We start from the raw sequence: 12,234 nt of genomic DNA on the forward strand, positions 1-12,234 counted from the left end.
GTGGTTAGAACGCTTGGTTGAGTGAGCGCATCAGACGAGACGACGAAGAAGAGCTGCTGTGCTGTAGCCTCAAATTTTTGGCATGTCTAGAACAGCGGTTCTCAGTTCCAGTCCTCGCGTACCCCCGCTCTGTACATTTTGTGTGTTTCTCTTATTGCTTCATACGTTTGCTATATTTGACTGTAAGTGCCCTGCGAAGTGGACATTACCGGATATTCCTCCATGATTCCAGTTTGAAGGGAGTGTATATGTTCCATACAAAGGGCATTTAAGTGTGCGAGACGTGAATTTAAATTGTATTTATTTACAGAGGTATATTTTGTCCCACTTCACGCTTCTCTAGTAAGTTTCGGCGCAGCGCAACTCTGTAAATGAATATTCCGAAGTGAAGTAAACTTCAACGGATTTCCCCTGCTCAGGGAGTAGGGAGCAATGGACACTGTGTAGGGACCATGTCAATCGGAACACAGTTCATGCACGGAGCTCACTTCTAACGAGATGATCTGAATCAGGTGTGTTAACAAAGAGAGACGTGCAAAGCATGCAGAGCGGGGGACTGGAATTGAGAACCGCTGGTCTAGAACAATTCTTACAAATATAACACGACGTAGCTGGGCGCCGCAGACAGACGCCGAATGGCGCCGCCGGTGTGCCTACACTCATAGAAAATAATGTATTTGAATTTTAAAGACGTGGCGCGACGCTGCACTTCTCGTCCGCTGTGCGACCGCCTGAAACTCTGTTTTTTTTCACCTCCATGCCCAAACATCTTTGTTTGGGCTTCTGAATGCGGATGATGTCAGGAAACAGTGTTTGCAATTTACTTTTTAACTCTGTTCCGGAGCATTATAACCCCAATTTGCTATTGTGTGCTGCACATTTTACTGAGGACAGCTTCCACAACACGGATTCGCCAAAAGCTTTTGTTGAAAGATGGAGCAAGGGGCATGGCAGTACTGAAACACCGCCTAAGCTGTTCGCCAATCACAACGCACTGGGACAGCTAACCAATCACGACACATTTTGTTTTTCGGAAGGTGGACCTTCATCAAAGCCGGAACTAATCGAGCCGTTTGTGCCAGGCTGGAGAGAAAGCTATTTTAATAATGTAAATTATGTGAAAAATAATGTGTTTTTCGAACCACCAAGCATGAGAGCATGTTCTAGTACACCCCCAAAACAAAATCAAGACTTTGTAAAAGAGCATATCTCGATATTAATTGATTCTCTTTCTTACGGAACGATATCGATTCTTAAATCCCAAGAATTGATTAGTCTAGCCTGTTTTCAGTTAATGGATGGAACATTGAAGGGCACTTCCCATCCAATGAATCGCAATAAGCATTGTGCTTTGGTGCTTTTAATTGTATTGCAGTATTTAAACAATAAATGCCGTTCTGGCGCTGTTTAATGTGGAGTTACAGATCGCGGTAGCACCTCAATCAACAGACGCGGCAGCGCGAGGCGCACGTGAACTGATCATCTCCTCCACATTAATACCAGCTTCAGCACAAAATAAACATGACTAAACATCCTAAGGTAAGTTAAAAGAAAGAGTATAACTTTACAAGCCGTATACTGTCTCTCATGTAATCGCTCAATCAGCGTTTTAGTTGCGCAAAGACGTCAATATAAAGTCTTGTAAACAATGTCATGTAACGTCACATTTACCTCAGAAAAAAAACATATTCAGTGACCATAAACTCATTAGTCAGCAAGAAAAATAAACTGTAGAGAGGGGCATTTTGCTAAATATATGCACAATATAACATATTCATTATCCTTTTTACTGTTCTTATGTTTAATTTATGTTTTAATAAATCCATCAATTTTTATGACAGCCACCATTTAAATGTTTATATATTTTTTTAAAAAGCGAATAGAAGTAAAAATATTATTATGTAATTGTAACTTTATTAAATTCATTATTTAAAAAAATTTAATTAAGTGTAATTTTAGCAGTTGTATGCTATAGCTTACAAATCAGTCAATTTTAACCTTCAATATTATAGTAATGTAGTACCAAATGACTCATGTATATTTTACAGCATTAGGCTGTAAATCATAAGGCTATTGTAAGAATAAATGAAACCTGTTTTTATGCTTTCAAATAATTAGACACGTTAAAACACAGAATTTGGTAACAATAAAACATAAGGTTGGAAAAAATAAAAAATTTCATAGGGCCCTAAACATGTAATTTTTGTAAAACTTTTGATAAATTGATGTTAAATTGTTTAAGTTTCATGATTTTAATTAATTAGACATGTTTTTAGATTAATCAAATTTAATTTAACCATTAAAAAGTAGTCCAGACAAATTTAAATGGAAAAAAACAGAACCCCCCCCAAAAAGCCATAAACCTAACACTGTTGGTCTGTATTTAAAAATTCTGTGGAAGGCACAGGATCAACAAATTTTTGTCCAATCAAAATGTTCGGTACGAACATTGTTTTATTTGTATGTTATGTGTATCTTTGTTCTTATTTTTTTAATAACTAAGATAAAATAATGACAAAGATTTTTATCCATCTCGCCATATCGCCCACGGGCTTCCCGAGTTTGAATCCTGACTCGAGGACCTTTCCTGATCCCGCCCCCTATCTCTCTCCAACTTCGTTTCCTGTCAGTTATGATCTGTCCTATCATAATAAAATGCAAAAATTCCAAAAAATAAATCTTTAAACCAAAAAAATAATTCTTCATTATGGCCAAAAAGTCAGAACAACAGCAGAACAATCGGAGGTTCTGATCACAAAAGACAACATTTAACCTAGATCTGACATCACTATCACATATTTAGAATTAAGAAGACCATAACTAAATCTCACGACTGAAAAATAACAGTTATCTCTCTGAAAATATACCAGCTGTCCAGCTATGGGGTTATGGAAGCCACTGTTGCACAAAGTAATGTTGAACAAAGACGGTTACTGAGTTTACTGTTATGTTCTGTTTTCCAAACAATCAAATTTCATTAATGTCAACATCAATCTCTTCTGGTATTGTCCCTGTAATTAGTGGGCTGGAATTTGCTTTGCCATTTAGTAGCTCATGAATAACAAGAAAATATCATACAATAATTTAAAGCCAGCCAACCAAACTCTTTGCATAAAGACTCAAGGAGTAAAATGCCCAGTGTGTGTACAACCTACTGAATGGATTGCGCTTGTATAAATGTAAGCCTTTAATTACAATCCACAACCGTTGCTATAGATGACTGGCAACAAACTTTTTAAAAACAAGAAAGTTTCCATTAAACCACACTGTGACTCCACCCATGCTGAAATACAACGCGCTTTGTTTTTACATTCCCAGCTAACTGCTGAAGTTCAAGATGCACCACAAAATGGACTATAGACTGAATGTATAGTGCACAGTCTAACTTTTTGGAGACAAGCTGGTTGTGACTCATAATACCAGGGACCATACCTGATTAAGATTTAATTACTCGGTAGATTATCTGAATAATACATGCACAGTCAGTGTCAACTAAGGTGCTGTATTTTTACACCTGTAAACTTAGAATGAGTAATACGGTTTTACATTCAGACATTTAAAAGTCATTTGCAATCCTTTTGGGATTGCAAAGAAGTGGAATAACAGTTTAGCAATATGTGCTACCACTGAACTGATACTGAACTGGCAAATGAATCGCCTTTGATTATGAACGCGATATTGCGTAGCTTGTCAGTGAACTACGGCTCGGTGTATTAAATGCCGCTCCATCTGAAAGCACGTGATGGAGATTTACTAATTACAGAACCGGCTTTACTGACAAGATGTGCATGACAATCGCATGCAATTTATCGTGCAGCCATAATTAATCATTTCAGAAAAATCGCCCAGCCTAAGTTTGCTTATAGTGATGAAGGGATTCCAAAAATGGAAATTCTGTCATTAATTACTCACCCTCATGTCGTTCCAAACCTGCAAGACATTTGTTCATCTTCGGAACACAAATTAAAATATTTATGATGCATTTCAAGAGCTCTCACCCTCCCATAGACAGCAAGGATCCTTACACGATCAAGGTCCAGAAACATAGCAAGGAGATCGTTAAAATAATCCATGTGACATCAGTGTAGAGGTCTGCGCGGGACTGTTTTTTAGTCCCGCTCCCGCAAAGTTCTATTTCGCACCCACCCGCTCCCGCTATATATTCACTCTTTGTTCACCCGCTGTCCACTTAGAATAATTTTCTTCCCGACCCGACCGCTAAATTTAGATCTCTTTTCCAGAATCTCACATTTAAATTTCCACTACTGAAAGAAAGAGAGATAGGCTGACAAACAAAATTGTATGTTATTTTATTCGTCTTGTCAAGAATCTTGAATTTATTAACTCTGACTTGAATTTATATGAATTATCTTAAGACACAAAATTTGTTTAATATTTTATGCTACACTGTAGGAAAAAAAAGTGTCAGAGAAAATAAAAATGTTGTACAAAAATGGTATTCCTTTTTTTTATTCATCTTGTCAGGATACAATTCGTTTAATTCGTTTCGCAGAGAGAAAAAAAATAAAAATGTAGGTTGTACAAAAATAGCCTATTAGCTATTTTTATTTGGGGTCTTGTCAAAATACTAAATTCGTTTGACATTTTTCTGTTAACACAGTAGGAAATGTGTCACAGAAGAATAAATCAATACAACATCTTTCATTTAAAATTATAGGCTAAGCAAAATATAAACAAAACTGTGTTGAACGTCCTTCAAGGACAGCGCATCCACACTTTGCTCCATCCTTATTCTGCTCGGTCACTCATCGACAACCTGCCTGTTCTGTCTGAGGGCCGTATATTTACCATAGGTACAGCCTGCTCTGAGCATCGTTATGCACATGCTGCGCACAGACCACGCAAATAAAACGTGTGACGTTTAAAGCATGCGTGCCGCGCGTGCATAACAGTCCTGAGCGCAAGCTGTACTGACGGTCAATAAGAATAAAGCGCAGATATGCTGTTCTAAATGGACGTCGGGAACGGGATATTGTTAGACCGCCCACTCCCGTTCAAATTACACCAGATTTACCGACCGCTACCGCGTTTTACTCGGGAATTTAATCCCGCAGCGCAAAAAATCCGGTCAGGTCCCGCGGGAGAGCCGCGGGAATGCAGATCTCTACATCAGTGGTTCAACCGTAATTTTACAAAGCTACGGAGAATACTTTTTGTGCGCAAAGAAACCAAAAATAACGACTTTATTCAACAATTCTTCTCCGCATCACCCTATAGCACCATTTTGGAGAGTATCACATACGTAAACAACAAATGCTGCTGCTCTGTGTCAGCAGCACCGTATGCGGATACGCGGTTTACGTTGTTTACGCTTTGATCTTATCGAAAAACAACGTATCCGTGTACATACGTTGTTTACTGCTATAGGGTTATTCAACGAATTGTTGAATAAAGTCATTATTTTAGTTTTCTTTGCGTACAAAAAGTATTCTCGTAGCTTTGTAAAATTACAGTTCAACCACTGATGTCACATGGATTATTTTAACGATCTTATTGCTATGTTTCTGAGTCTTGATCGTGTAAGGATCCTTGCTCTCGGAATGCATCAAAAATATCTTAACTTGTGTTCCGAAGATGAATGAAGGTCTTACGGGTTTGGAACGACATGAGGGTGAGTAACTAATGACAGAATTTTCATTTTTGGGTGAACGATCCCTTTAAATGTTTTGCATCATTTTTATACATCAAGCTTGTATGGCTCATCCAGTATGATACAGTGAGAATATGGAGCTCACACTTAAGGAGGAAAAAACACCTCAAATGTAATTTACATTTTGGGGGCAAAACATATAATGCAGGTGTTCTCAAAGTTTACATTCAAAGGTCCGAATCTGAATTATCATCAACGTCAAAAGGCCTGAAATAATTGTTAGCCTATTGCAAAACATGTTTTTAATAAACAGGCTTATAACGTTATATAACAATTCAACTTTATATATGCTAATTATTATCATATTCATTACATCATCAAGTCGTACTTGCTTTTACTCTCTGAACTGTAACATAAAGTACTGCATTTTTATACAACTAAATGGCCAATAAAGCAGTTCTCATGTACATATTTTCTCTTTCTGAAATAGTACTTCAGTGTACGCTGAAGTCACTTCAACTGAATTGCTCAAATCTTGAATTACAACTGCAATACGCTGTCATACAGCAGTGAATTATATTACTTTATTTTATATACCATATAGCACAAACGTCCGTCTGTGTAACAAAATGTGCATATTTACAGACGAACTACATTCATGTTCATATGCCCAGACAGTCAACAGTGATAGGTTTTTGGAAACGCTGTTTTGTACTCATTCATTAACAAGTCTGTTGCGGTTCGGTCAGTTGAATGTGCTGCTAACTCTGCCAGTCGAGAAAAACCTCGCGCACATGCGCGCGACGAAACCGGTGACATTATTCTACTGAATGAAAGCTAAAAGGTTTATCCAAAATGTCGCTAGCTGCTATGCACTTTGTCTTACAAAAAAGACGAGTGCACTTGAAATACAAAGTGGAGGCGGGTCTGGATCGAATTCCCTCCCGGTCCAGATCCGGACCGGAGTCCGGACTTTGAGAAGGGCTGATATAATGCAATACAATGATGATGTACAAATAAGAGATGTACAAATAAGCCTTCCTCAAAAGCCTGTTGCATCCTGTTTGATACATTCTATCTAGAAATCATGTATGGACAATCAGTGGACATTTTAAGAATAATACTAGAAAAAGGCCTTTTACTTGCGAAAAAAGTATTAACTATCAATAAGAATGCAGAAGGCATGTAGAGGATTGCTTTCAACAGATTTTTTAACAAAGTTTTGATCAACGTTGACAATTTAGAGGTCTTAGAAATTCACATTTCAAATATAATGCTAAAGGCTTCTTAGGGTTAAACATATAAAGTGGTGTGAAAAAGTGTTGGCCCCCGTCCTGATTTCTTATTTTTTTGCATGTTTGTCACACTTTAATGTTTCGGATCATAGGCCTTTTACTTGCGAAAAAAGTATTAACTATCAATAAGAATGCAGAAGGCATGTAGAGGATTGCTTTCAACAGATTTTTTAACAAAGTTTTGATCAACGTTGACAATTTAGAGGTCTTAGAAATTCACATTTCAAATATAATGCTAAAGGCTTCTTAGGGTTAAACAAAATGGTCTGCATGGCAGAGTTCCAAGACGAAAACTGCTGCGGAGCAAAAAGAACATAAAGGCTCGTCTCAGTTTTGCGAGAAAACATCTTGATGATCCCCAAGACTTTTGGGAAAAAACTGACGAGACAAAAGTTGAACTTTTTGGAAAGTGTGTGTCCCATTACGTCTGGCGTAAAAGTAACACTGCATTTCAGAAAAATAACATCATACCAACAGTAAAATATGGTGGTGGTAGTGTGATGGTCTGGGGCTGTTTTGCTGCTTCAGGACCTGGAAGACTTGCTGTGATAAATGGAACCATGAATTCTGCTGTTTACCAAAAAATCCTGAAGGAGAATGTCCGGCCATCTGTTCGTGACCTCAAGCTGAAGCGAACTTGGGTTCTGCAGCAGGACAATGATCCAAAACACACCAGCAAGTCCACCTCTGAATGGCTGAAGAAAAACAAAATGAAGACTTTGGAGTGGCCTAGTCAAAGTCCTGACCTGAATCCTATTGAGATGCTGTGGCATGACCTTAAAAAGGCGGTTCATGCTCGAAAACCCTCCAGTGTGGCTGAATTACAACAATTCTGCATAGATGAGTGGACCAAAATTCCTCCACAGCGCTGTAACAGACTCATTGCAAGTTATCGCAAACGCTTGATTGCAGTTGTTGCTGCTAAGGGTGGCCCAACCAGTTATTAGGTTTAGGGGGCAAACAACTTTTTCACACAGGGCCATGTAGTTTTGGATTTTGTTTTCCCTTAATAAGAAAAACCTTCATTTAAAAACTGCATGTTTTGTTCACTTGTGTTATCTTTTACTGATATTTAAATTTGTTTGATGATCTGAAACATTAAAGTGTGACAAACATGCAAAAAAATAAGAAATCAGGAAGGGGGCCAACACTTTTTCACACCACTGTATACCACATTCCTATGATGGTTTCCTACGATCATTATCGGCACTCCCTGAATTCCCAGTAAAAACTATTCTCACAAGCATCCGCCTACATATTATTAATGTCACATGACTAAGATAAGTTTGAACTTGATCATTTTTTGTAGATTATGCAATGTTGAGATATTTCACTGTAGTTTCACTTTTAATCAAGTACAGACTTCCTGCTATTGTTCATTTTTGCAAAGCATGTTTCTGCAGCACATTGTGCCGCCAAGACTGTTGATGGGAAGCTCAGTTTGATTGCTTCCGCACTCCAGGAATGGTTTCACTGTCACTTTCTTGCTGCTGCCTGGATAAACTTTAAGACCTACTGTGGCATTTGATTTCACCAAATCCAAAAAAGTCATCCAGAACATACTGCTGCATAAATTAAGGAAAAATACAACAATGCTCCAAAAAAAACAACTAGAGCTCATGGCTGCCATAGTGGCTCTCACAAACTGCACATCACAGCAAACATCTCTATTACAGGATTTTACTTTCATCTACCCTTAAAGAAAGAGAATGAAAATAGCATCTGATAGTAATAGGACTAGCTCTTGTTCCTGTGTCAGTGTCATATTTAAAAGAAAAAGCATTAGAAGTAGCTCAGATGTCTTTAGACAGCAGGGCCAACTACAGGGCTATCGGTTGCTGAAGGAAGCTGAAATCTGTCAACCTGTCACTGGGTTCACTGGATTTCAAAAGCACCATATCCTCTCTTCCTTAAAGCATCTCAAACAAGTGTGCAAGTCACATTAGAAAGCTGAATGAGTAACTTTAACTTCTGCATTGCAAATGTTGATTCACTCTGACAAAACAAGTACCAAACCCTTGATGACTATATACTTTGAAAAGTCAAATCTCTATATAAGCTAAGTTTAATATGACCATATGTTTTCTTGATTGCTGGTCTTTGCAAACCATATTCCTAATTGCTTTCCAATACACTGGCAAGCTTTCTATGAAACCTGTGGTAGATTACTGCCAAAAGTTACCACTTTATTAAAAAAAAAAAAACTTTACAAAATTTTTAACGGTATTGTATATTTGAAAGCATTAGAAATTTTGATTCATATATATTCGCTATTTACAAACAAACTCCTGAGGTTTTAAGCAGTATATGGTTAGTAATGATATGTTAATGTCGGTTAAGTGTTACCTCATCAATAATTACTGGAACGCGTCTAATAATTATAATACTATAATATAATATTAACCAGACCAAACTGTATTAGGAGCCTATATAAAAGTCACATCTTTAACAGTTTACTGGGGTTTATTCTGCAGTCTCTAAAGACTCTGTTACCGTTAGCTAACTAACATTAGCCTGTCGAATAACCCGCTCCAGTCATTAACTTTGTGCTTCACTGCGTGTGTTTACTAACCTGATTACAAGCTATTTTCACACGCTTCACAAAACATAACAACGCGTGAGCCTACATTCATCTTTAGCAAAAACACACATTAAAGAGTCATAGTTTACAGCTCGCAAATGGTCCATTTTCAATCTCGCCTGTATTAAGTAGAGGCTAGTGAAATGCTGTATTCGTTAGGCTTCTATAGTAAACACATCACAGATGTGATAAGCGAAAAACAGTTTGTGGGTTAATCGTTTACTCACCGGTGGAATCCCCATCATCATCATCTTCACGCACGATTCAGCCATGAAACTCCGCGGGGAAAATCCAACATACTTCGTGCCATATAAGCAAGCGACAATGTCTTTGACATCTGCAGGATATCTTCAGGCACAGCTAGGCCATTTTCCAGTGCTCCAAAGAAGTGGAGGAAGAAGTAGTTTGTGCGACAGCTCTCGTATATCCCTCCCCCAAAGGTTTAATGGAGAAGGTTACTACGAACTGCAGCAAAGGTGGGACATTTTGGCTCAAGCTACGCTGAAGCGGCGTGAAATTCCCATGCTAGCGACTTTCATTTGAGCCAAGATGGCGTCTGTTTCTGGGGTGGTAAGCGCTTCACGGCGGGTGACACAACCGTGGCACTGGATCCAGAGGAAACATTACCGCGGGGCGGCACCCGAGTCCGCGTGGCGTCGTTACGATGCAACAATGTATCGTCTTCAGAGCTCGGATTCACATTTGGCAATTAACTTATAAGAAATAAACAGATCTCGAGCAACTGGACAGTGCGAGTATTTAAGTACACGTTTGTTTGATTCGATATTTCCGTTTTATACATTTCAAGCATACATTTAAGAAGTGGTTGCTGCAAATATGTAAAAGTGTCTAATTCTGAATTAATTTCCGAATGTTGCACTGCCATTTGTTATTGATCTTTTGTTTTCATTTCTTCCACTGTGCTTTATATCATGTTAAACTTTCAGAGCTGTTTGAAAGTTATTTAAATTCCTGAATGCTTATGAGAAATTATAGAGAAATTGCACCAACCAGGTGCTTATTCAAACGCATTCTAGTTTATCAATATGTAAGCTCAAATATTTAGTTCATACATAAAAAATTATGCTTATATAAAACTGAATATAAACCTTTTAAATAATAGAAAGGATAGCACAAAGTTGTCTGAAAGGCAGGGTTTGTTGTCAACGGTGTAATTTGCTTTATACAAGAGTGAAAATACAAATACGTGACAACGAATGTCGAGAGAAAAAGAATGCATCTCTGTGGTACATAAATACTGTGCTGTGGAAGACTTGGCTCATGAATATTAATTAGATTAAGTGATTGGACGCTCCAGGAAGGTTACCAAGCAACGTCAACTTAAAACGATTAATATTCATGAACTATTAACATGCGTCTCATTTCCCCAGCCTCGCTCTAGAGCGACACCAAGCGTTCATTGCGTCAAGTACACAAGCATATTTATGCACAGTATTTGTTCTGCTTTTAATCCTTTTGAAACGTAAAAAAAGGAAAGAAAAAGGAAAACAATTAGCCTAATGTGTTTCGTTATGGAGTATGTATGCAATGTAGTCACTCTCTGACACTATAACCTATTGTATTGCACTGCCATAGTAGGCTTACTCGGCTGAAACAGCAAAGTGCCTGATATGTGATGAGGCTAGATGCACGTGGCCACATAGGGCCTTACTGAACTTACTGAATAGTCTGCAACTAAATAAGCAAATAAATAAATGTGTTGAACTTGTTAAGCTTAAATCTCTGCAATTAGTAAAAGTGGAAGGTGTGAGTGACATATGCTCTTTCAAGACACTTATAGTGTCCAAAAATTTGCATAGAGATGTATTGTATTATTATAACCAGAAATAAAGAATTGGATGCCAGGTGTGAATCAACAGATTCACAAGACATTCAATATAAAACTATTAAAGAAATTGGTCTCATATTGGAGAATTCGATGGCAGAATGTCTACATTAGAAAAACCCAAACTGATGGCATAAATTAAACTGCTATTAAACTACATATTATATCAGTTCCTTTTCAACTAATAAAAATGAATGCAAGCCAACAAAGTTTGCCTTCACATAAGCAGGCTTTCAAGAGTTATGTTCCGCACTCTAATTAAACTGTTGGAGGTAAATGCCTATATATTCAGTGAAAAAAGCCTTAGAGATGTAGCCCCAGCTGTTAGTGGGACAGAAGAAGAGGACGAGCAGAAGGAAAAGCAGCATGAACACAACACTCACAGATGCAGAGACGATATTAATCAGAAATGTCACTACAATAACATGTTCAGCACATAGATTTACAAGGTAATGTTACATGGACCTAATTTTTGCTTGCCCTATGAGGACAGAGAATATAAAACCTTCAAAATATGTGTAATATTCATAATATTTATAGTTAGTAATGTAACCTATTGGATTACACATACAGGTGCATCTCAATAAATTAGAATGTCGTGGAAAAGAGGAAATGTATTCTGACTACTTTTTTATTTCTTTTAAATTACTTTTGACCTAACATTTGAATGGGATTGTTGTTTACTACATTGATTTAAAAAAAGAAAGAAAATATATTTCTATTCTTAACATCATCAAGTTTGTTAAACCGTAGATTACATCAGGTTAGGTTAATGAAAGAACTGCAGAGTTGAAAAGATAATGAATGAAATCATAATGTCAAATTAAAACAAAGTTTTAAAATAAAAATAAGCAAAATAAAACATGAAAAGATTTTAAAAAATGTCAATGTGATTAGCCAA

The 12,234-nt window shown here is 37.3% G+C and overlaps 1 protein-coding gene across 1 annotated transcript in view; it reads right to left on the reverse strand.

Moving 5' to 3' along the window:
* LOC107563295 (zinc finger FYVE domain-containing protein 9-like) overlaps positions 1–10,101 on the reverse strand; it is a 32,744-nt gene extending 22,643 nt beyond the window's left edge. The window contains exon 1 of the mRNA XM_016248123.1: positions 9,715–10,101. The gene's annotated coding sequence lies outside the window, so the exon portion shown is untranslated. The remainder of the gene's footprint in view (positions 1–9,714) is intronic.
* Positions 10,102–12,234: the final 2,133 nt, after the last annotated feature.

The sequence above is a fragment of the Sinocyclocheilus grahami genome, unplaced genomic scaffold (assembly GCF_001515645.1).
Source record: "Sinocyclocheilus grahami isolate Dianchi unplaced genomic scaffold, SAMN03320097.WGS_v1.1 scaffold866.1, whole genome shotgun sequence".
In the NCBI taxonomy this organism is placed as follows: Eukaryota; Metazoa; Chordata; class Actinopteri; order Cypriniformes; family Cyprinidae; genus Sinocyclocheilus; species Sinocyclocheilus grahami.